We start from the raw sequence: 21,705 nt of genomic DNA on the forward strand, positions 1-21,705 counted from the left end.
TGGAGAAAGCTCTGGGGAGATCTCATGGCAGATTTCCAGAACTTCAAGGGAGCTTATAAGCAAGAGGGGAACCAACTTTTTGTACAGTCTGATGGTGATAGGACAAGGTAGAATGGCTTCCCAAAAGAAGGGAAGCTTAGGCTAGATGTTAGGAACAAATTCATTACTCTGAATTTTTTGCAGGAAAGTAGATATCATTTGACATAGCCACAACATTGTCACAGTGGATTTTCTGTTGCTGACAGGTAATGTTGTAGCAGATGTTGCTAGGAGCTGCTATGGACCCTGAGCTGGAATTGGCTATCAGTGAGATACAGCATGTACTTTCCATTACTCAAAGGCTTAGTGTAGCTATATGCTATAATGGGTTTTCATTCTTGCACTTTTCGCTCATGTTTAAATGATTCTGCAGTGGGGAGAAAGTCCATGTGGGAGTTCACTGTCTGGTGCCCCAGTTCATGACTTGCAGCAGTGCTGCCATGCCTGAACTGAGAGGGATTCAGATGTTGTTCTCTCTCTCTTCCCTTCTCCCCTGTGCTCCTTGCAAATCCTAGTGACAGTGAAGAAATACATGATGTCAAAGCTATGAGGTGCCTGAAAATAATTACTTTGTTAGACAGCAGAGCACAGTTTCACATTCCCTAGAGTAGGAATATCTGCATATCTGATAGCTTGTAGTATAGAATATCCTACATTGCATGGATTATCCTATTATTATATCCTTTAGTATAGGAACTATCCTATTACATTAAATTACATCTAAAATCACATTATGTAAATTATAAGAAACATATTGTATAGGATATCCTGTCCTATACTATTGAATCCTAGCTCACTTCAAGAAAACTGTTCTCTTGTTTCCTCATTTCTCCTCCCAGGCCTCTTATACTGTGGGGCATCAGCACCCCTCCGTGTCCTGGAGACAAACATGTTCCTTCCTGGCAGCTCCCGGATGTGCATTTTCCCTTAGAACTGTCAGTTCCTTGGAGCTCAGAGAGGCTTTGCTCCAGTCAGCTCATTTGCTTAGAAATGCTGAGTCAAGAGGAATGAAACAACTCAAGCATTTGGATTAAATTTAGCAATTAGTTCCAGCTCAAGGAAACGTTCACTAAAAATCAAATATCTTTTCAAATTTTGTCTTAAAAATGATGGTAAAATGTGACTTTATTAAGAAGCAATAATAATAAACCCCTTGCATCCCCCCAAAAATCAGGTTTTTTTTCCCCCCGTCTTTAAGGGAAAAATAACAATAATAACAACAGAATAGCTGGTTTTTTTGTTTTTTTTTGTTTTTTTTTTTTTGGACCATAGAAATATATTCCTCCTATGCTGTTTTGTTCAGGAGATAAAATTCCCTGACAATGCCACTTACAGCAAAACCTAAATAAAATACATGTATTGATAAGCCAAAAAAAAAAAAAAAAAAATTAGAAGAAAAATAAAAACAAACAACAAACCTCCAAAGCAACCCTAAATCTAAAACTAGATCAATATGGGCAGAGAGGAATAGAATTTTCAATTTGTTCAGTTGAAGTAGGTGCAGTAATGAGGCTACTTTAAACCTGCAAGACAAATAAGTGTACTTTAAAATTAAATGCTTTATCAGTTTCTATTTAATTACTAGAGAAGGAGCAGAGTAGTACTGAAATATCAGTGTATAACAGAGCTGTTTCAGTACTTCTTTTCACAAAGTAGTGGAATTCTCCTAGTCAAATACATTTAATTAAAACAGTATCGCTAGTTGCCAGGCACGTAAACACAGACGATACGGTTAACACCTCAGCAAATAGCACAGAATACTACTTCCATATCAAACAACCCTTAGACTGCTTTTCAAGTGCACAGAAGAACAAAAATATGATGCATGGCAGGACTGCAGCAAAGCACAAGGAGCCCTGCCAGCTCAAGTTGCCACACTGTCCTTTCTTTTTGGAACTGTCAGAGGAAGATGCTCTAAAAGAACATCAGCTTCTCATATTCTCCCTCAGCCTGTTCTATATGCAAGAAACTCATAGCCTGAAACTTACTCAGTGCACTTACAGGGTAGGAAAGAACTCTCACACCTCCTCTTTATAGAGGAATAAGGATCTATAAGGCATAGGCTGCTGGGTAAGGGAAGTTGCATGCTATGTTCAACCTTATTTTATCACAGAATCATTTGACTCCAGAAGGGATCCTTTAGAGGTCATTCAGTCCAACTCCCTTGCAGTGAACAAGGACATCTGCAGCTAAATGTCATGCCCCACAGATAAGACTGAACTCTGGTTGGGAAGAGTCTCTTCTAGGAATGTTTCTCCCAGAATAATGTTTCAGTATGGACTTTCGAAAGCACCAAAGTGAATTGGCACTCAATCAAGACTTCTAGACGCATTAGATCTATAAATGATATGGGAGCTTTGGAAATCTGAAGCAGTAAGAAAAGGCAAAGACTTGCTCGTATCAACACAGTCTGTCCCTAAAGCTCCTGTTTAAGCACTTGTTCATTTAGATTTTTGTCTCTACATAAGAGGTGCTACATTAATTTGCAACACCATCTGATAACTCTTTTACGATCTTTTCTGATACCATTAAAAGAGTTCCCAAATCCATGCATTACAGTGATAGAAGGTTTCGTTAGGGGTACTGCATTTTAAAAGTGCACTACCATCTCAAACCTTTCTTGACATCACTTTCAGAGAGAATCATTTCTATAGCAATGATCTGAGTCTGGCTTCATGATCTTAAGTCCATACTTCTTGCTGACAGACACTGTGGTCTTTGCTGGCTCCCTATAAAAGAGGGCTGCCAAAAGAGTGGGGTGAGAGGAAGTTTTCCTGACCACATTGTTGTCCTCTCTAAAGGATGAGGACTGTTTCTTGCCCACTAGGATCCCTGCCCAGCATTCACATGGATTTTGCTGCAAGCATCAGTTTGCCAAAGTAACACATAGTGGCTGCTGTGCTTTTTTGGCAGGGACTGGAAATACTTTACAGTTACACAGAGCACATACAGCTTAGCTGGGGCCACTTAGTGGATACCCTTCTAAAAATGCTGCAAAAGACAAAACCTGGTGTGGCGGTGGATTGTTACATGGGTAACAGGATGAGGGGAGAAAAGGAGAGAGGGAAATTACAGAGATCATTTGGGAGAAATGATCCCTTGTTGTGAAAGCTCCAGCAGTGATAATTATCTCTCTAGAGTAGATCAAATGAATAGACAGCATCCTCTGGGGATTTCAACTGTATGACCCAAAAGTAACCATTATGCCCATTTATTCCCCATACTGATTTGACTACTTCATTTCTAACTGTACAAGTTGAGCAGAAACATTTGCCTGTCCTCCCCCAAAACAAGTGTCATAGCTAAAGTTTTTTCTGCATATGTTATCCCTGTGTTTACTTCCCAATGATCCATTATTTTCAACTACTGTCTTTCCTAGATTCCTCACTGAGATAAAGCAGACTCCCCCAGTAGCATCTCAAATGGAATCTCAATAAACTGAAAATTAGAGTAAGCACAGCAGGAGCTGATCATCCAAAAGCTACTTCAGTGCTCAGTATTGATTCCAAAGCACAAAACCTTCTCTCAATGATCAGCACACTTCTGCTTGCAGAAGAATAAGCACCAACATCAGGCAGTCTCAGCCCTCTGCTTTGTGTTATGAAATCAAAAGAATTTATGAATCCACAACTTTTTTTTACCATTATTCTATGCTATTGCTATCCAAAACTTCCCAAATAGTGTCTGTTTCTCTTGAAATTGAGTTGTGAAAAAAAAAGAATCAATTACAATTCAAAGTGAAGGAAATTTAAATGTATTTTGGATTACACTTCAGTGTCATACAATAGAGTATTCAGATACTCTTTTGAGGATTGCAACATTGCAATACCCAAAGCACCTGTAACTCAAGCAAAGCAGCTGTTGGTAAGTACCCTTGTACTAAGTTAATATTTATATTTATTACAAGAAACTATGCTGTCTGTGTTTTCCTGTTATTGACTTTGATAGCAGATTGAAGCCAGTGCCATTGAAGATTTCATCTACTGCATCTCTGAAGGGCAACGCTGCAGCATAGAGGCATGGATCATTTCACAGTGTCCAAACACATTTACAGTCCACAGAGCCCACTAGGAAAAACTATGCCTGCACTAGAATCAGGCTGGAAATTGCAAGTTTTCATTCCAAAAGCAGCAGTGCTGATCTACCAGGCTAGCACAGCTGGGCTACTTTGAGGACCAAGGCAAGGATGTGCCCATGTACCTCACTGACATGAGCAGGTCTCCACAGAGTGCTGCACAAGGGCGCGATGTGAAAATATGTTTAATCTCATCTAATGAGAAAGTACCAGGCAGAAAGAAAGAGGAAAAAATGATAGCATTTTTTTTCCCATATCTGTATTTTGGAAGAAAGGAAATTGATTTCTCCACTGGGAAAATCTTGATCCCCAAGACTACCAGAGTTAGCACTTTGTTTCCAAATAAACCTGAATTATGATTAAATAAAGTGCCTAACCAAACAGAAATATTAGGTTTCCATGCAGGAACACTGAAATAACAGCTCCCTGGTGCTGTGGGAAACATGAATTAAAGCACATTAGCTCCACTGCCTGGTGCTCCAAGAGGAGCAAAAAGGATTGTTTGAACTCTCTCTGTCTCAAAGGTGAAGCAAATGAACTCCAAGTGCACATTAACACCTGTAGCTACCCCAACCCTGCCCTCTGCTTTTGCAGGACAGCCCTGACCTGCTTCTCCTGCTTCTCCTGGCAGTCATCTCTTCCTGTCATATAGGCCTAATTTCTCCCACTCTTGTACGCTGCTTTTCAGCACTCAGGTTTGGAGCAAGCCAGAAAGTTTTGCAGATCTACTTGGATGGACCTCAAACCCAGGAGCTAAAAAAGGTGCTAGTAATAAATGTTGTTCGTACTACTTTCCTAACTACAATGCTTAAAAACAACAGTCAAAATAAATAAATAAATCAAAACACACACAAAAAAAATTAATGAAATGAAAACAATGCTGTATTGATTATTTCATATTACAGAATCACAGAATGGCCAGGGTTGGAAGGACCTCAAGGATCATGAAACTCCAACCCCCTGCCACATGCAGGGCCACCAACCTCCCCATTCAATACTAGACCAGGCTGCTCAGGGTCCCATCCAATCTGGCCTTGAACAATTCCAGGGACAGGGCATCCACAACCTCTCTAGGCAGCTTGTTCCAGCACCTCACCACTCCCTCTGTAAAGAATTTCCCCCCGACATCCAACCTACATCTCCCCTCCCTCAACTTAAAACCATTTCCCCTTGTCCTGCTGTTATCAACCCTTTCACAGAGTTGATTCCCCTCCTGTTTGTAGGCTCCTTTTAGATACTGAAAGACTGCAATGAGGTCACCCCATAGCCTTCTTTTCTCCAGGCTGAACAAGCCCAGCTCCCTCAGCATCTCTTCATAGGGGAGGTGCTCCAGTCCCCTGAGTTATACTATATATCATATTCAGTTGTTTTTGTTTCAAAGAGAAAATCAATTTCTCAGTTCTTCTAATTAGCCTTCAGAGACGCTTCCTTTTTACTTTCAATACTTTACTGTTATTTCCTTTATGCTTTTTTATGGCTTCATGTAAGCAAAGAAATCATTTATTTCCTCAGGTTCTGTTTTTGAATGTTACATCCCAGATTCTATCACACATTTGCAATACATGCATGGGCGATACCGAAACTGTCCCTCACAAAGTCACCATAAAAATATAATTAATTTTCTCAAAATAAACTTTCTCAAATATATTTCTGAGAAGAGATGAGGAGAACATTTTTCGTGTTGAACAACATCATATTTTTAGATTGTTTCATGCTTACATGCAAGTTGCAGATCTTGCTCAGTTGTCATCAAAAACAGCAGCAACTCCTGTTTAGCCAAAGTCAAAGGAATTACCCTTCTGCAAGCATGACAATATTAGACCAGACAGATCTGGATTTCACAAGCTTATAGTATTTTCACTAATGACAGAATTCATTAAATTAATTGTTTGGTTTTCATTTCCTTATTAACTGGGGAACATAAGAGTAAAAACTGCAGGATGGAACCAGTAAAGGGACTCAAGAATTGGATGAGATAATGGTCTGGCAGGTTATTCCCACCTAGGAAGGCTGCCCAGGAAGCCAAAACACATTTACCTGGTTCTCCTTAAGGAAAAACAACACTTTGCCATTAACTGTAGGACACCAAGGAAATTAATCAAGTCAACTCTAAGGACCTGTGACACTGCAGAGAACATCCCTGAGCAGTGTGCAGGAAAACAGATGGATCTCACCTCCAACACACTACTTTGTGCCCAGGAAAGTAGCTTTGTCTCATTTTTCCATGTGTAACGGGATATCTCACCCAGCAGTAAGGTTGGTACTAGTACTAACAACTTTCTTGTGCCATTCTGCCCAGCATTTAGAAGCCACAAGCAGAAACTTTCCACACATTAGATAGCAGCATAAGATGACCCTGGACAGAAAAGCACTGTTACTAGCCATCTTGACTTGGCATGGGGCTCTGCTGGCCATGACTCCTTGTTACCAAAGAACATTCTCAGGTCATTAGCAAATCAATAACTTTGAACTCCATATTCTGTCTCATTGCATTCAGCAGGCAAAACTTACAATTGAAAAAAAAAAAAAAAAAAAAAAAAGTCAACTAATTATACCAGGAAAACTTGCTGAGCAGCAACATGCATTTTCTCAGTAAAATGATTAAGTTACTGTTGCCATATTTTACAGCTAGGCTAGACAAAGCTCCAGAAAATGTACAAAAGGTGGGAATACTCAGCTAACAATACTAAAAATATTTTTTTCCAGGTGTCTTTTATCTGCAGAGATTTTCATAAGCTTGTTGAGATTCCTAATATTTGGGGTGGGAAAGGCCCAGAAGTCTGGCAGCTCTGCATAATATGCTTATTTAAAAAACAGGAAGACTGTAAGGTCCTTTGAGAGCTTAACTGAATGCCTAATGAATCTTAAAACATGTACATTTCAATTCAGTATTTCTTTTGGCATTCCTTTTAAACATTTTCATAAAGTAAATTGCACACTAATTATTTTAATTGCAGCTAAAACTATTGAAAGCTGAAATTTCAACAACTCAGAATTATTCACATTTTAAACAATACTGTTTTTCACTTTTCATAGAATCTTGAAATATAGACACAAAATATTGTCATATAGCTTAATTCACTGAACTTCAATGAGGAAACGAGACTTGGTTTGTAGAAATAAATTAGTAAACGTGGAAATTTGACAAGACCCTGACAATAATCAAAAAAAGTCATTAAAAAACCTGTTTCTTCATGTGGTAGTCAGATGAAAGTTAACAGATGAGAGAATAAATGAGGAAGAGCCAGATGGAATGCAAGAAAGAATGTTTTCCTGTGAGGATAGACCAGCAGCAAGATAGGTCACTGTGGCCATCATCATTGTCAGCACTGTGACTTGTTTGTTTTGAGTTAGTGAGAAAACATGGGCATGATTAATAGGAAAGCTGCATTACAAGAGCTTTAGGTTGGACTAAAGGCTACATTTTGTGGACTGAACTGCACTTAGCATACATTTGGCACAAATATAGCATTGTTATTAGCTTGTATTATAATTTGTTAAGTGTGAAAGGAGCTGTTAACACATCTTCAGAAAAGTCTTGGTTGGTTCTACTTAAAACAAAGAGAAAGGCAGCTTTTTCTCTGAGATGTTTTGATGGAATTTCCCCATGGACAGTAACTCAGGGAAATAGATTTATTCTGTGTGACCCTAGGAATGCATCACAGCCAATCCTCTCCATAGCAGCATACAGCAGCCAGCTGCGTAGACCCACATGCCAGTAGATAGTGAAATTGATGCAGATTTGCAGAAGAGACTGAGAATTGTCAAGCTTTACAGAACACTAGTGGAGATTTTATCTAGTGGAACAAGAAACCAGTTAGGACACTAAATTTGACGACTATAAGCTGCTGGAGTTTGTATAATCATATAGAAAAGCAGCAATGACAATTGCATGGCATACACTTGCTTTTGCCTGAGGTCTACTGACCAGTCTATTTCACTTTAGACATATTGTTTTAATCTGCTGAGAGCTGCATGGGTTTTGCCATTGACAATGACATTCTGAGACAGGGTCCAAAGCAGAAGCAGTGGGGCTGGATCTTCACAATCTTCACAATTGGGTTGGATCCCTTCCAATCTAAGCCATTCTATGACTCTATGATTTGTCTTTTGATCTCCATGCTGCCCTGTCATTGCATAGTACTTGGACTGACATATACTGCTACAACATGCAACTGGACCAGCATAAAGAAAACTGTGTTATCGCTCAAATCCAGCCTACAGCTGGTGGACAGTCAGAACAATTCCTCTCTCAGGAGAAGATTTTTGGACTACAGATTTAACTAGAAAAGATCACTAGTGCAAACTTCATCATCGGCGGTAACATCAAATGGCAAGGCATCACCTATTTCCGGTTGCTGTGTCTGTGGAAGAATGTAACATGATGTTACATTTGATTTGATATGTCCAAATGACAGAGGAGTGAGTTAAGACGTAATTTTTGCCTTTTTTCTTTTTCCAGTTACCTATCTCTAAGGCAGACCTGATCTTATAAGAATAAATTGTGTTAAACCAGAGAATCATCCATTAATGACTAACAAGTAAAATCTACCACTGTGTGGGTGTTCTGGGTCTCTGTACTGATTGCAATAGAGGCCTGCACCATCCTCCTAAAACCATGCCTTACATGAAGAAACCATAGGTGCTCATATTTGTCTCGGCAGATCTTGGTTTTGCCCTCAAGATACATAAATCTTTATGTTGTGTTCACAAGTGTAAATACCATGGTGCTCCACCAGCAAACAAAATAACTAAACTGTGAGTACCAGCAGATCCATACATCTCTCTTCTGAATATGAAGACTGGTGAGCAAAAGCCTTTGTGGCACTGGAGGGAAATATTCTGCCAGTTTTCTGTATGTTGGAGAAGAAATTTTAAAGAAATTGATTCTACTCTCTGATCGTTTCTAAAAATACATAAAATTATTCCTGCTGTTAAATTACTATTTTCTGGTACCTGGAAGACTCCTAATTGATTAAAGAAAATTAATTCAGCGCAATAAATTATTTGTAAGTTAAGTATCTGAAATACCTATGTTATTAATATTTTTGATTTAAAATTATTATTTTATTCAGGTGTCTCAAATAACTCATTAAAGTCCAGAAAAGTAACTTGAAGGGTGAATACCAATCCCTGGAGCAAAAGCAGCTCAGCAAGTAGTTGTGCCAGCATGGATTTGGCTCAGAGTAACTGCTTATTTCACTGGATCTGTACAAGTTAAACTTATCCAGACAATTCACAGTTACTCCCAGCTGGGGGAAAAGAAAGAAAATACAGTCACAGTTTGGAAGGAATTCTTTTTTTTCCCCTGCTAAACTAGCTTGAACTTTCCTAGGAAAGGTCAGAGTTTGCCAGTTAGCAACATTTCAATTAGACCTCCACCAACAACCTCTGTGGGAGTGCAGGTTAATTTTCTCCTCTCCTATGCTGTGACCTCCCCCAGCATGGGGTTCTGCCAGCAGAAGTGGACAAGTCTCACAACCTTTCTGTCCACCACATAGAGGCACCCCTCAGTGAAAAGCCTTCTAAAAGAAAAGTGCAAAATCTTTTTGTGGGAATCCTTCTACTCAGAACCTGCTTCTTGTAGCCCATATGGGTCACACAGATAGGATAGGATAGGATGTTTTGGCTGACACGCCTGAAGGCTGTGCTGCCATTCAGCAAGACCTGGACAGGCTGGAGAGCTGGGCAAAAAAAAACAGATGAGGTTTAACAAAAGCAAGTGTAGAGTCTTGCATCTGGGGAGGAATAATTCCATGCACCAGTACAGGTTGGGGGATGAGCTGCTGGAGGGGAGCTCTGCAGAGAGGGACTGGGTGTCCTGGTGGACGACAGGTTGGCCATGAGCCAGCAGTGTGCCCTTGTGGCCAAGAGGGCCAATGGCATCCTGGGGTGCATTAAAAAGAGCGTGGCCAGCAGGTCGAGGGAGGTGGTCCTCTCCCTCTACTCTGCCCTGGTAAGGCCTCATCTGGAGCACTGCGTCCAGTTCTGGGCTCCCCAGTACAAAACAGACAGGGATCTCTTGGAAAGAGTCCAGCGGAGGGCCACAAAGATGGTGAAGGGCCTGGAGCATCTCTCCTATGAAGAAAGGCTGAGTGAACTGGGTCTGTTCAGCCTTGAGAAGAGAAGACTGAGAGGGGACCTGATCCAGGTCTATAAATATCTAAGGTGTGGGGGGCAGAATGGCGAGGCCAGACTGTTTTCAGTGGTGAGTGGAGACAGGACAAGGGGAAACGGCTGGAAACTGCAGCATAGGAAGTTCTGCACAAATGTGCGCAAGAACTTCTTTACAGTGAGGTGACGGAGCACTGGAACAGGCTGCCCAGGGAGGTGGTGGAGTCTCCTTCTTTGGAGAAGTTCAAGACCTGCCTGGATGCCGACCTGTGCGACCTGCTGTAGGGAACCTGCTTTGGCAGGGGAGTTGGACACTATGATCTCTGGAGGTCCCTTCCAACCCCTACAATTCTGTGATTCTGTGACCACCTGATTCATAAGGCAATATAAGGAACCTAAGTTCATGTTTCTTTATAAGAAACCTCTTCAAAACACAGCAGTTTTACTCAATTCAGAGTTAAGGTCACCTAGACTTCTTCAGGAATACTTCCCTCTAACTAGGCATTGTCACCTTTAGACAGGATTGTATAAAGGCTTTCAAGTGCATACATAGGATGCAAAACATTTCAAAGGATATCTGCACCCTTACAAATACCTTCTCTATTCACAGAGGAATAAGGTACAGCATTTTCTATGAGCCAAGATCATGTACAAGACATTTTGCCTAGCAAAATATAAGACAAGGCATCTGATATGAAATGGTAAAAGCCTACAGAAATACAAATGGTCAGATTTATGAATATCTGCCTCAAGCTTAGTTCTACTCGATGACCAACAGCACCCTATTCTGCTCCTGAAGGACGTGCCCCCCGGTGCACTCTGACACTACTGTACAAGACCATTCCTTCATGTCAGTCACCACCGCATGTTTATACTCCTGCTTGGTTAAGACACAAGTAGGTGCTCCAACCTGATCCCAAAATGTCATATTTTTCCCCAGTTTGATTGAGATCATTGAACAGATATTTGTAGCTGTAAACATGGAAATCAGACCAATTTCATTCCTTTTTCTTTCCTAATCAGGCATTCTTGTTCCATTTAAAATTCTGAGGAATCTCTAATATGAACATTCTTTACTCTTATCTTCTTAACTTGAAGTTAGTTCTTACATGGTTTATTTTTAACCAGGTATTTCATTCCAGCCTTTTCATGCTTTCTGCAATATACTGAAAATAATGGATGCTGTGAAAAAAGAATTGAGTCAACTTACTAGTGCAAAAGGCTCTGGCTTTTCAGCATTTCATATATCACAGAGCAACAAAGAAATGATAAAGCTGGGGAAGGAATGACTGCACTGAATGATACTATCCCCACCCCATGTGGATTTTAAGGCTCACTTATCTATTTTATATTTATAGCCCCTAGTGATTCATGATGTGTTAGAGCCCTATGCTGACTGAAGCCCCCAGCGGTCTCCACTACTAGGCTGCCTAATTCAAGGCAAAATCCAACCTCACTCAACAAGAGCTGAAAATTACAATGTCCATATCCAAAAAAATCAGATATATCAACATATATGTTGATCACTAAGCAAAATTTCAATACACTGACCAAGGTTTCACAATTTCTTTCAGCAGCACTAGTATGCTATATGCAGCAGCACTGAGAAGTCTCAGCTGAGAGGACATACAGCTTCACTTTGGCCCTCTAATGCTTTTTTTTCTTTTCTTTTTAAACCAGCAGCCCACACACAAAACTAACACAAAGTACTCAAATTCAGACACAGTAGTATTTAGCACTTATATCATCCTGGCACACTAAGCTGAGTACAGATCAGGCCCAGTGATACAGTATCTTGCTTATCCAAGATTGAGATCATAGTTTCACAGGATGAAGGTTTTGGTAATGAGGCCAGTGTGACTAGCTCTTTCTGGAGTTTTTACTGGGATTCTACATTCAAGCTTGTATCCCTCCTTGTTTAAAGTCAGCACAACCAGACTTCAATTGTACCTTCAGCCTGATCATTTTGACCATGCATTCCGGCCAAGCAGACACTGAGAAATCACACTCAACCAGAATTTCTCTGTGCTCCTTTTGCCTCAACCAAATGCACGAGAACTGATCATAGTAGGTCATAGATCGTAGTAGAAAAAGCTACTGACAGATGTTTATCTACATTAGGACAGAGAAACATAATTTAGTGGGAAATGCCTTAACTGGACAAAGCATTTGTGATGATTTTCACTAACATTTGTGGTTATTCTGGCAGCCTAGAAAGCATGGCATGGGCAGAATGACATCTCCAGTAATGACTATAGGCTAGTACTGGGTTGCAAGAACAGAGCATGATTAATAAAATATTCTTATATCCTGGAGAAAATATAAGACAGATAAAGTAACTTCAATTGGAGATATTCAGTCATCTCCAATACTGCATTTCTTTTATTTGAGAGAAAACAAGGCTTATAGCTTTAGGAGGTTTAAAGAGAAAATTGTTTACTTTGTGTAGGCTTTTATAATTTTAAAAATACTCCAAGCAAAACCATGTTTTCAGAAAGACTAAGCACCCGGCACCAAGACAGCACCATTTCCACTGCTTATAGGAGCTACAGTTCATCTCATCTCTCTAGGTACTATATGAAGTTTCATATCAGTGTCCTGGTATAACTATTATACATTTTCCCAATAAAAATTCACTTCACTTTTTACCCCCAGCTAACAATAGCTGTGAACTTTCTGCTAAAGAATCAAACTCTTTAACAGTCAATAAGAAAGTAGGACAATTCTCTAGCTCACAGCCTGTTTGTCATAGGTGCGCTGCGTAAAAACCACCAGTTGCACATACACTAGGTTTTGTACTTCACAGTTCATTGAACAGAGAGGCCATCTGCACACCAGGATGAAGGGTATAGACAGAATCTCTGCAAGAATATCAAGTCCCAGAGTAAGCTGTCAGCCATTTGTAAATAACTGAATAGAAACAGATCAATAAGTCACTGTTAGCTGCACAGTAATAATTCTTAGTTCTCAAAATTACGTAGTTTTTCTGATTGTATGAAAACAGCTTGAGTAATACTCAATTATAGAATCTCTGCTTACTTAGCTATTGGTGATGAAATCCAGCTGAAATTCTGGATTATAAATATAAATATATATAAATTAGTTAAATTAGTTTGCAATCTTTTCTGAAAGGAAAAGCACTACCCACCTTCAGTCCTTACTAATGTTCCTGAAAGTTTTCTTTTTTGTTGTTAGTTCATAGCTGTGAATTCAATTTTACCACTAGCTGCTGTTAAAGCACAGAATTCTGTGGGAACTCTGAGCACAAATTAAATGCTTAGCTTTGATTTCTTTAATAATATCTCCATATGAGAATTTGGAAAAACTGAAAAGTATACTTTAGGATGCAGACAAGAAGACACCATCAGTAATCAGATACTTATCTCAGCCATGAAATTTCAAGGCTCTGAGGTGACCTGATAGCAGCCCTTCAATATCTGAAGGGTAGCTACAGAAAAGAAGGGGACAGACTCTTTAGCAGGGTCTGAAGTAACAGAACAAGGGGAAAATGGCTTGAAGCTTAAAGAGGGTGGATTTAGGTTATATATAAGGAAAAAGGCTTCTACAGTGAAGGTGGCAAGGCACAGGCACAGGATACTCAGAGATGTGATTAATGCCACATCCCTGGAGATTTTCAAAGCCAGGCTGGCCCAGGCCCTGGGCAACCTGATGTAGCTGTGCATGTCCTGCTCATTGCAGGGGAGTTGGACTAGATGGCCTTTAAAGGTCTCTTCCAACTATAAGGATTCTACGATTCTATAATTTCAAGGAGAATAGAAATATGCCAATTGCCCAGTGCTGCTCATGGTCTTCATTCATTCACAAATCCAGACCCTAGCAGATGGTGTCATGTTGAAGAATAGGAAATTATTTCCCCCCAAAAGCAGAGATAGGACTAAGTTTGAGACAGGAAACCTCTGATAAATTTGCAGTCCTTTTAAGTAATATGATTGTGCCCGTATATTATTATCTAAGGGTTAAAGACTCTCTTCGAGAGAGAACATTCCCCCTCTCATTTTTAATTATTTGCTTCATAGGAAGTTCCATTTGCAGCTAGAACACACAGGTAGCTGTTGTCCCTCAAGAACTGAATCATAGACAGGCAACAGAGTACAGAAGGAAAAATTAGCATTGTTGTCAGCTTACTAGTAAAAATCTGATCAGGAAAAAAAAAAAAAAAATACCTACATCCATAATATAAAAGTTCTGCTGTATTCCACTACACCCTTGCAGCTGAGTTGCACTCCTCAGGTCATACAATTCCTGTAATTGGAGGAGGCTCAAATATTATCCAGCAAGTGAAGCATGCATACAGTGCTCTTCCAATCATCCTGCCATGCTACAGTCAAATTCAGCAGGATCCTTGGCATTCTGAGGTCTCCTTACTCATTTAACCTGTTTGACAATCTGATTTTAGCAGCTCATTTCCTACATATCATCTTTTCCTCTAACTGCTGGTACCTGCAAGAAATAGCAGTGCACAAAAAAAAAAATCTTGCAGCTGTTCATCCTGAATGCAAATAGAACTGCTAGGCAGGCAGTCATTTTCCATAATACAGAAGAGTTTCATTTGGCTCTCATACAGGGGATCCATATTTTAAAGCCAGGGAAGTGGGACCAGGGAGAACATATCTGAAAAATATTTGGTTCAGGAAGGTTATTACTGGAGTAGATCAAGTTTTTTGTCAGACTTTAAACCTGGCAATATTGTGGGAGACTTCTTGAGACTATTTTCCTTCATTCAACCAAAAATCTGTTCTTGCAATCAGCAGAGAAATCTGTATACCTGCAAATTGGCACCAACCAAGAAACACAGAGATGCTGAAGCACAGAGTTATTTTCACCAGCATTGGAGTACTGAACTTCATTAACTTTCCTTAAACTCACCCTGAAACTCCGGGGATTTCAGGGATGGATTTATGCTGACTTTGCACAGAGACAGACAACTGAATGGATGGAGAGAATACTTCTCATATTCTTACAATTGGTGTTCTGAAGAACCTAAGAAATGAATGTAGAACAGAAATAAAAGTTTTGAACCAAGAGAAAAATGCACACTTTCCCATAAAGAAAGATCAACAATCACGTATCTGGGACAAAATGTGAAGCGAATAGACAAATCATAGGAAGATATACATGCCTTGCTTTTGCCACAGGCATTGGATATGTATATTGATAAAAATACTTTGCAGATTTATCACTAGTAAATGAAGTACATTTAGTGTGACATGAGTCATTCTGCTAGACACAAAGAACTGCTACTACAGGTTTTTACACAATCTTTACTGGTTATTGATTTTTACATCTTCCACTGAAGTAGCAGATACTGACCTCCTTCTAACTGGTAGATGAAGTGGGCTTTGGGTTCCATCTGCTGTGCAATTCATATGTAAAGCGGAGAATCAGTTAGCAGAAGTAAGTTGGAATTAAAAGCCAGGGAATAATGGCTAAAACTCAGGAAATGTTGAGATACATTGTTCATTTACATAGGGGAGTGAGCAAAAAGCTAACAACCAAATATAAACTTCAGCTGATGCCATGGCCTGTCTCTCATATTAAGATCTTCTTTATTTCTTCATGGAAATCTACATTTAGAAGAGTAAGGTCAAAGATATAAGTGATGCATCATAGGATATTAAACTACTTCCCACACTTGTCACTGTAGAATTCTGTAGGATGAAGCTGTAGAGAGCTGCTGGCAGAGTTGATGGACTATACCTGGGGCTAGTGGGATCCTAACTCATCTGGCATTTCTTTTTAACTGCTCACTCAGAAGGGTTTAAATAGTGTAATGTATTTGTACTAGCTAGTTTTGAAATCCATTTTAGTCAGTCATGTGTAACTACGTGTAGAACAAACATACTGGGCCCATGATAACATAATCCTTACAGCTAAGAAATTAGGTGAATTACTCTTGGTTCTCTAACCAGCACCAAAGAGGCAACTAGATGGGAAGAACAGTGCAGAAAGAAGGTTTATAAAAGGAGTACCAACAGCAATAGGAAAAGAACTATGACTGGGAAGATTCTGAAAGACTCACAGAAAACTGAGAATGTCATTAAGGTGCATGCCCACAAAAGCTCTATGAGGAAGAGGCTAGAGACATCAGTTTCACAAAGCAGCTGATGTTGTGTCAGCCATCTACACCTACCATCTCAGCACCTTCACAGGTATCAGCACACAGAATATGGTTGGAAATAAGGAATTGCAGGGGAGTGGGGCCAAATTGCCTACATTTTCTGTTTCATCTCACACCATCTAGATACTGTTCACAAGTGCAGTGGTGCAAATCTAGATAAAAAAAACAAGGAGTAACACAGCTGAATGCTCTGCACTTTTGAGGATGTAGCAGGTAAGCAGGCTCCCAGGAGAGTGCTTGGACAGTGAAAGTAGACAGAAGAATATATATCTTTGTACACAACTGCTTTCACGTGCAAAAAAAAAAACAAACAGGTGTTGCCCTTGCCAGAGATTAAACCAGTTTATTTGCACGAGGAATTGATAGTGGTAATCTGTTCTTTTGTACTCCCACAATCTTCAGACAGTGAAAACTACCACAGAGTTCAAAGCAGAACTGCAATCCCCAGAGAGATCACCCTAACAGAATGGCAGCTACCTTAGTATAGGTTTACATGACTATGCAAGTCATCTGTATTTCAGAAGCCAGGATTTCAGAAGTTACTAAGAGCCTTTCAAAGCGTTAATTCTGTCTCCTTCTTAAAACTAGATATGAAATCAAACTGTCATCACTAACAAAGGAAACCTAGTGCTGCAGCCTTGGTTTAGCAGCAGCTTCTAATCTTAATTAAAATGCAGAAGAGAGCCAGGTTGCTCTGTGCTACATCCATGCTTTTGTTGATTGCAGAAGAGGCTGCTGAGAGCACAGCACTCTTATAAAGTCAGAACATTTATTTTTGGTTCATAAATATTAATTCAAGGCACTCAACCTCAAAAATTTGAAATTCTTGGATCTTTTTTATTATTATTCATAACACAATGATATTTTAACTGGAAAAAAGTAATTAATAGAATATTAATTTTGTTCTCCTGTCTTGGAATCATTATGAGTTTATCTACACATGAAAAAATGCAAGTACATGGCTATATTTTAAAAGAGGCAAATATTTCACCTTATTTTATATAAACACGCAAAATACTTGCTTTACATTTAGATGTCTACTTTGTTATACACTGATGTTTCTTTAGAACTAGGTCTGTAAGGCTTCCTGAGTTTTCCCCAAATGAAGCCTCTATCATAAAATCAAAGTAAGGCAGAGACTAATTAGTTTCAAAGGAGAAAAAGTTTTGTCAGGCTGGACAAGAGCATTTTGCAGAAACCTGATAAAAATCTGTAGGCGACTGATAATATGCTAACAACATACTGTTTCAGTACCATCACTCATTTGTGAAGGATCACATTACCCTGTAAGAAAGTTTTGACAAAACAGCAGCAGAAAAATCAAAAGAAACTTAAGCAGTTTCTAGGTGACATTTTCTCCTGAAGCATCCTTTCAAATCTATCAGAGAAGTAGGAATTAGAAATGCTTGGGAGTATTTCCTCAGGGAACCCAAAGTTGTGCCAAAATAATGGATCTAAATATTTGGTCCAGTAACACTGATCCAAAGCACCTCATGGGCACTGTTACAGGCTTTTTTTTCACGTGAAAAGTAAAAGAAAGTCTTTGCAGAACAGTTATATCTTGCAATCTCCCTCTTCCCTACAGCTTTTGTTGTTGGTTTTTCTGTTTAATTATTTATTTTAAAGCACAATACTCATAAGATGTAAGAGAGATGAGTAATAGAGTTCTTAGGAATAGGAAAATTGAGAACTTTTCTCCTTCTGAAATTTGGTATTTAATAACTCCATATCAGTAGGACAAAGTGCACAGCAGCTCAGTATCTATGGCTGACACATCCTCCATATATTCTCTAGCAGATTCCTTGTGATGTTGTACTAAACAGTGGATCATTCATATGAATGAGAAGACACTGAAAAGACAATCAGGAAAAAGACACTAAGCTCCCCTGCTTTTAAAGCATCTTCTGAAACAAGGACAAATCACTGCATCAGGACTAAAAGGGTTACCCCTTGCAGGTGCAGTACAATTCCCCCAGCTCTGCATCCTCTTCTCCTAGTGGATGTCTTGACATTAGGGATGCTCAAAAATCGATTGGACAGGGCACCGAGCAGCCTAATCTAGCTATAGGCATCCCTATTCATTGCAGGAGGTTGGACTAGATGGCTTTTAAGGCTCCCTTCCAACTCAATTCTATGTTTCTAACCTCAGCTCCCTCTGTGCAGGCACACTCATTGGAGGTAGAATGCTGGTTGGCCACTTTCACAAGTGAGGCTAAAGCCAACAGCCTTGGGACTGCATAGGGATCAGGTGTTGGATAGGGCAGGCATGGAATTCAGAAACCTTTGACATTCCCACCTGTTTATCAGACACAATTGGAACTAATAAATGAGCAAAGAATATTATTAGCTGAAAGGCAGAGGGAAGGTGAAAAGATTTCTGAGATGGATGTGGGAAATTCTCCTTTATCTAAGAAATTCAGAAAAAAAAATATTTACATACCATAATGAAAAGCCAAATCTTTGGAAGCTGGGATAATTAAGATATCTGTAAAGGATTTCTGAACATCTGAACAAAATGTCATGTGTTGATCTGCTATCAAAACCGTTTGGTTTCCTGGCATCATCCTCCCTTTTAAAATGTAATTTCCAGCAATGCACTTACTGGTCCTAATACTGCTGAATTCTACATGAACCATTGCACACGTGTATGTTTTTCACATTTAAGCAAGAGCACATTTCTATAGGTCAGTCATGCCAAAAAAGCACCTGTATAGACAAAATAATCACATACTGAAATATTTCTTGAGTAGAGGCAACCATAGCTTTCATAGCAAGTCAGAAGAATAAATGCAAGTAAAAGTAGGCAAAAGCACATGTCCAGCTTCACTTCTAATTCCAGACTCTCCTCTGTTTTTATAATGAAAAAAAAATAAGAAGAGTAAGAACATTACCAAGCCTGGAAGCAGAGCTGTGCCATAAACTTCACACATGGAAAGAAAAAGCTGTTGGCTGCATTCAGAAGTTCTTTCACAACTGACATATGGGACTATAACCTTTTCAGTCAAATAGCAGTGTTAAAAAGTACAGTTGGTCAAAGTGTTAAGACTTCATTTTTAATATGAAGTTGCAGATGAAGGACTCTTCTCTGGAGCAGCACTCGGAGAAAGTGCAGCTTAGGGCATTGTTTTGCTCCCACTCTGTCATGAGCAGGAGGCTCTGAGAAGTACCAGGCTCCTGGTTTGTTGCAGGAAGCTGCCAAAACACTCAGTGCGATTCACAGCACTCAGGAGGGGATCCTGCAGAGGAACAGGCAGCAGTGGGGCAGAACCAGGCGGGAAGTCTGAGTTTGAAGGCTTTCTACCACCCCAAACCCAATGTGCTGAGTTACTCAGCTGCCTCCTTAGCAATGCACAAAAACCATTTCACAATTTTAGAACAGCATCATAGCAGTGGATAGCAAGTCCATTTACAGACCATACACCCTCCAAAGCAAGACATTTTTCAGCCCCAAGATTGCCCAGTCTGGTAGATTCTCATTTGGCCAGTGATTCCTCAGTTACAGTTCCATTAACCACACTGCAAAGCAGTACTCTGGACTAAGCCACTTGGTAATATAGAAACAATCTGGAGCAAGTCCTGCTGGTCACCACAAAGAAACCCTGCTGATTTCCCAAGCAGAAGTGAGGTACAATCTATGTAGATGAGACAGACCTATCCTCCTGGGTGCTAAAAAAATACAGAGATGGGTAGAAAATGATTTTCAAGTTGAATTTTATTTAAATAAATTAAGATTTTACTTATTGCTGTTCGGTTAATCAAAATCAGTCCCAAGTCTTGAAATCAAATCTTCAGACAAAAATTAGTCTGGAAACACACATTCAAAACAAAGTGCTCTGAAGTCCTAGCACCTTCTCAGGAATGTAGGAGCCTGGAAAGTCATCCTCATTTCTGTCTTAGGAGTTCATTATCATTTATCTTGTCTAGTTAATAAGATTTCTTTAATATATCTAAAACTAATTTTTAAATTAATGAGCACAAATAATTTTACGAAACATTACAAATTCATTAAAATATTAAATATAACTTCTTTTCAGATTACCAAGCTATTAGATCTCTCATTTGTGAATTTTATTAAAAATATATATATGAAATCTCATTTTCTATTTGGTTTTAGATGAACAGATTTAAGCTTTCCAATTAAATAATCCTCATGAGGATTCTTGCAAGAGAAAACAGAAAAGTTTCATAATACCTATTTTCTGATGAGAGAAAAGATAAGCTATTTTATATGCAAATGTAACTGATTTCATTTAATTGCTCCTGAGGGAAACTGAAGATCTGTATGTGAACCTCTTACCAACTGGTAGTAACTTAAACCTCCTAATTTTTCTCCCTTAGAACATTAGTTAATGACTTCCTTCCTAATGGAAGGTATACAGTCCTGCAGAAAGCTGTATTGAACAAAATCTCTTAGAAATCAGTTGTTGGGAGCAGTGTGACTCAGCCCTGAAATCTTCTACCTCAGGGAGTGCTCAAAGCTTCAGAAGTCCAGCAAAACTTACATACATTATGTCAAAAGAGCACTACAAGAAGTATTCCTTACCCTACCCTTAGGGAACAGAATTTTGACAGGCATGCAGTGACCCAAATGATCATGCTAATGTATCTATATGAGGTGTCCTTCTCTTATGTTTAAGCTTCATGCTGTTCCTGCGGCAAGTGGTAGAAACACATAACTCACAGCCACAGTAAGGCGCTCAGGCAAGACAAATAACCCATCATCAGGCAGCTTAAATTTCATCTCCACCTAATACCCTGCGGGAAAGATCTACAGGGTGTCTTATAAGAGAAGGCATTTTAAAATTATAATGTCGTTCCAACACAAAAGCCACACTATCAATTTGCAGAGACTGGTCTCAGACTGGCACAGCTGTGTTCAGGCTGCATCACAAAGAATGTTTTCCTATGCTTTGTTATTCCATTGAACATCTCCATGAGTCTTTCTCAGAGAAATGCATCCTTGCCTCTGCCTAGTTAATTTGTCTGCTTTATATTTTATTTACAAGTCTACATCTCCTCTAACTTAGCTAATCACATCATGAAGTCCCAGCACTTCACTAACCTCTGAAACAGAAAGATTTCCTCTCTATTCCTTCATAATCCTTAACTAATAGTTTAGAAAAACATCCAAGTACTACAGCACAGCCAAAGCAAGGGGCACTCACTAAGAATTTTGACATACTTCCCACACAGCTTACTTAGCGTCACATACCATTTTATCTGCACATATACGGACAAACAGCAAACATCTCTTCCAAACTTCTACATCTCTTCCTATTCACAGCACATGGAACTTAAGAAGCCTACTACATGCACCAGTTCTGTGTCTTTAAGGATC

At 39.4% G+C, this 21,705-nt stretch overlaps 1 long non-coding RNA gene across 1 annotated transcript; it reads right to left on the reverse strand.

The window, feature by feature from the left end:
• Positions 1 to 12,648: 12,648 nt before the first annotated feature.
• LOC128080480 (uncharacterized) lies at positions 12,649 to 19,074 on the reverse strand. The gene is made up of 3 exons (XR_008206695.1): positions 18,808 to 19,074; positions 15,116 to 15,229; positions 12,649 to 14,689 (listed from the first exon to the last, which is right to left on the reverse strand). It is a non-coding gene; the product is annotated as an uncharacterized LOC128080480 (long non-coding RNA).
• Positions 19,075 to 21,705: the final 2,631 nt, after the last annotated feature.

This window comes from Tympanuchus pallidicinctus, unplaced genomic scaffold (assembly GCF_026119805.1).
Source record: "Tympanuchus pallidicinctus isolate F22 unplaced genomic scaffold, pur_lepc_1.0 scaffold2, whole genome shotgun sequence".
Classification (NCBI taxonomy): domain Eukaryota; kingdom Metazoa; phylum Chordata; class Aves; order Galliformes; family Phasianidae; genus Tympanuchus; species Tympanuchus pallidicinctus.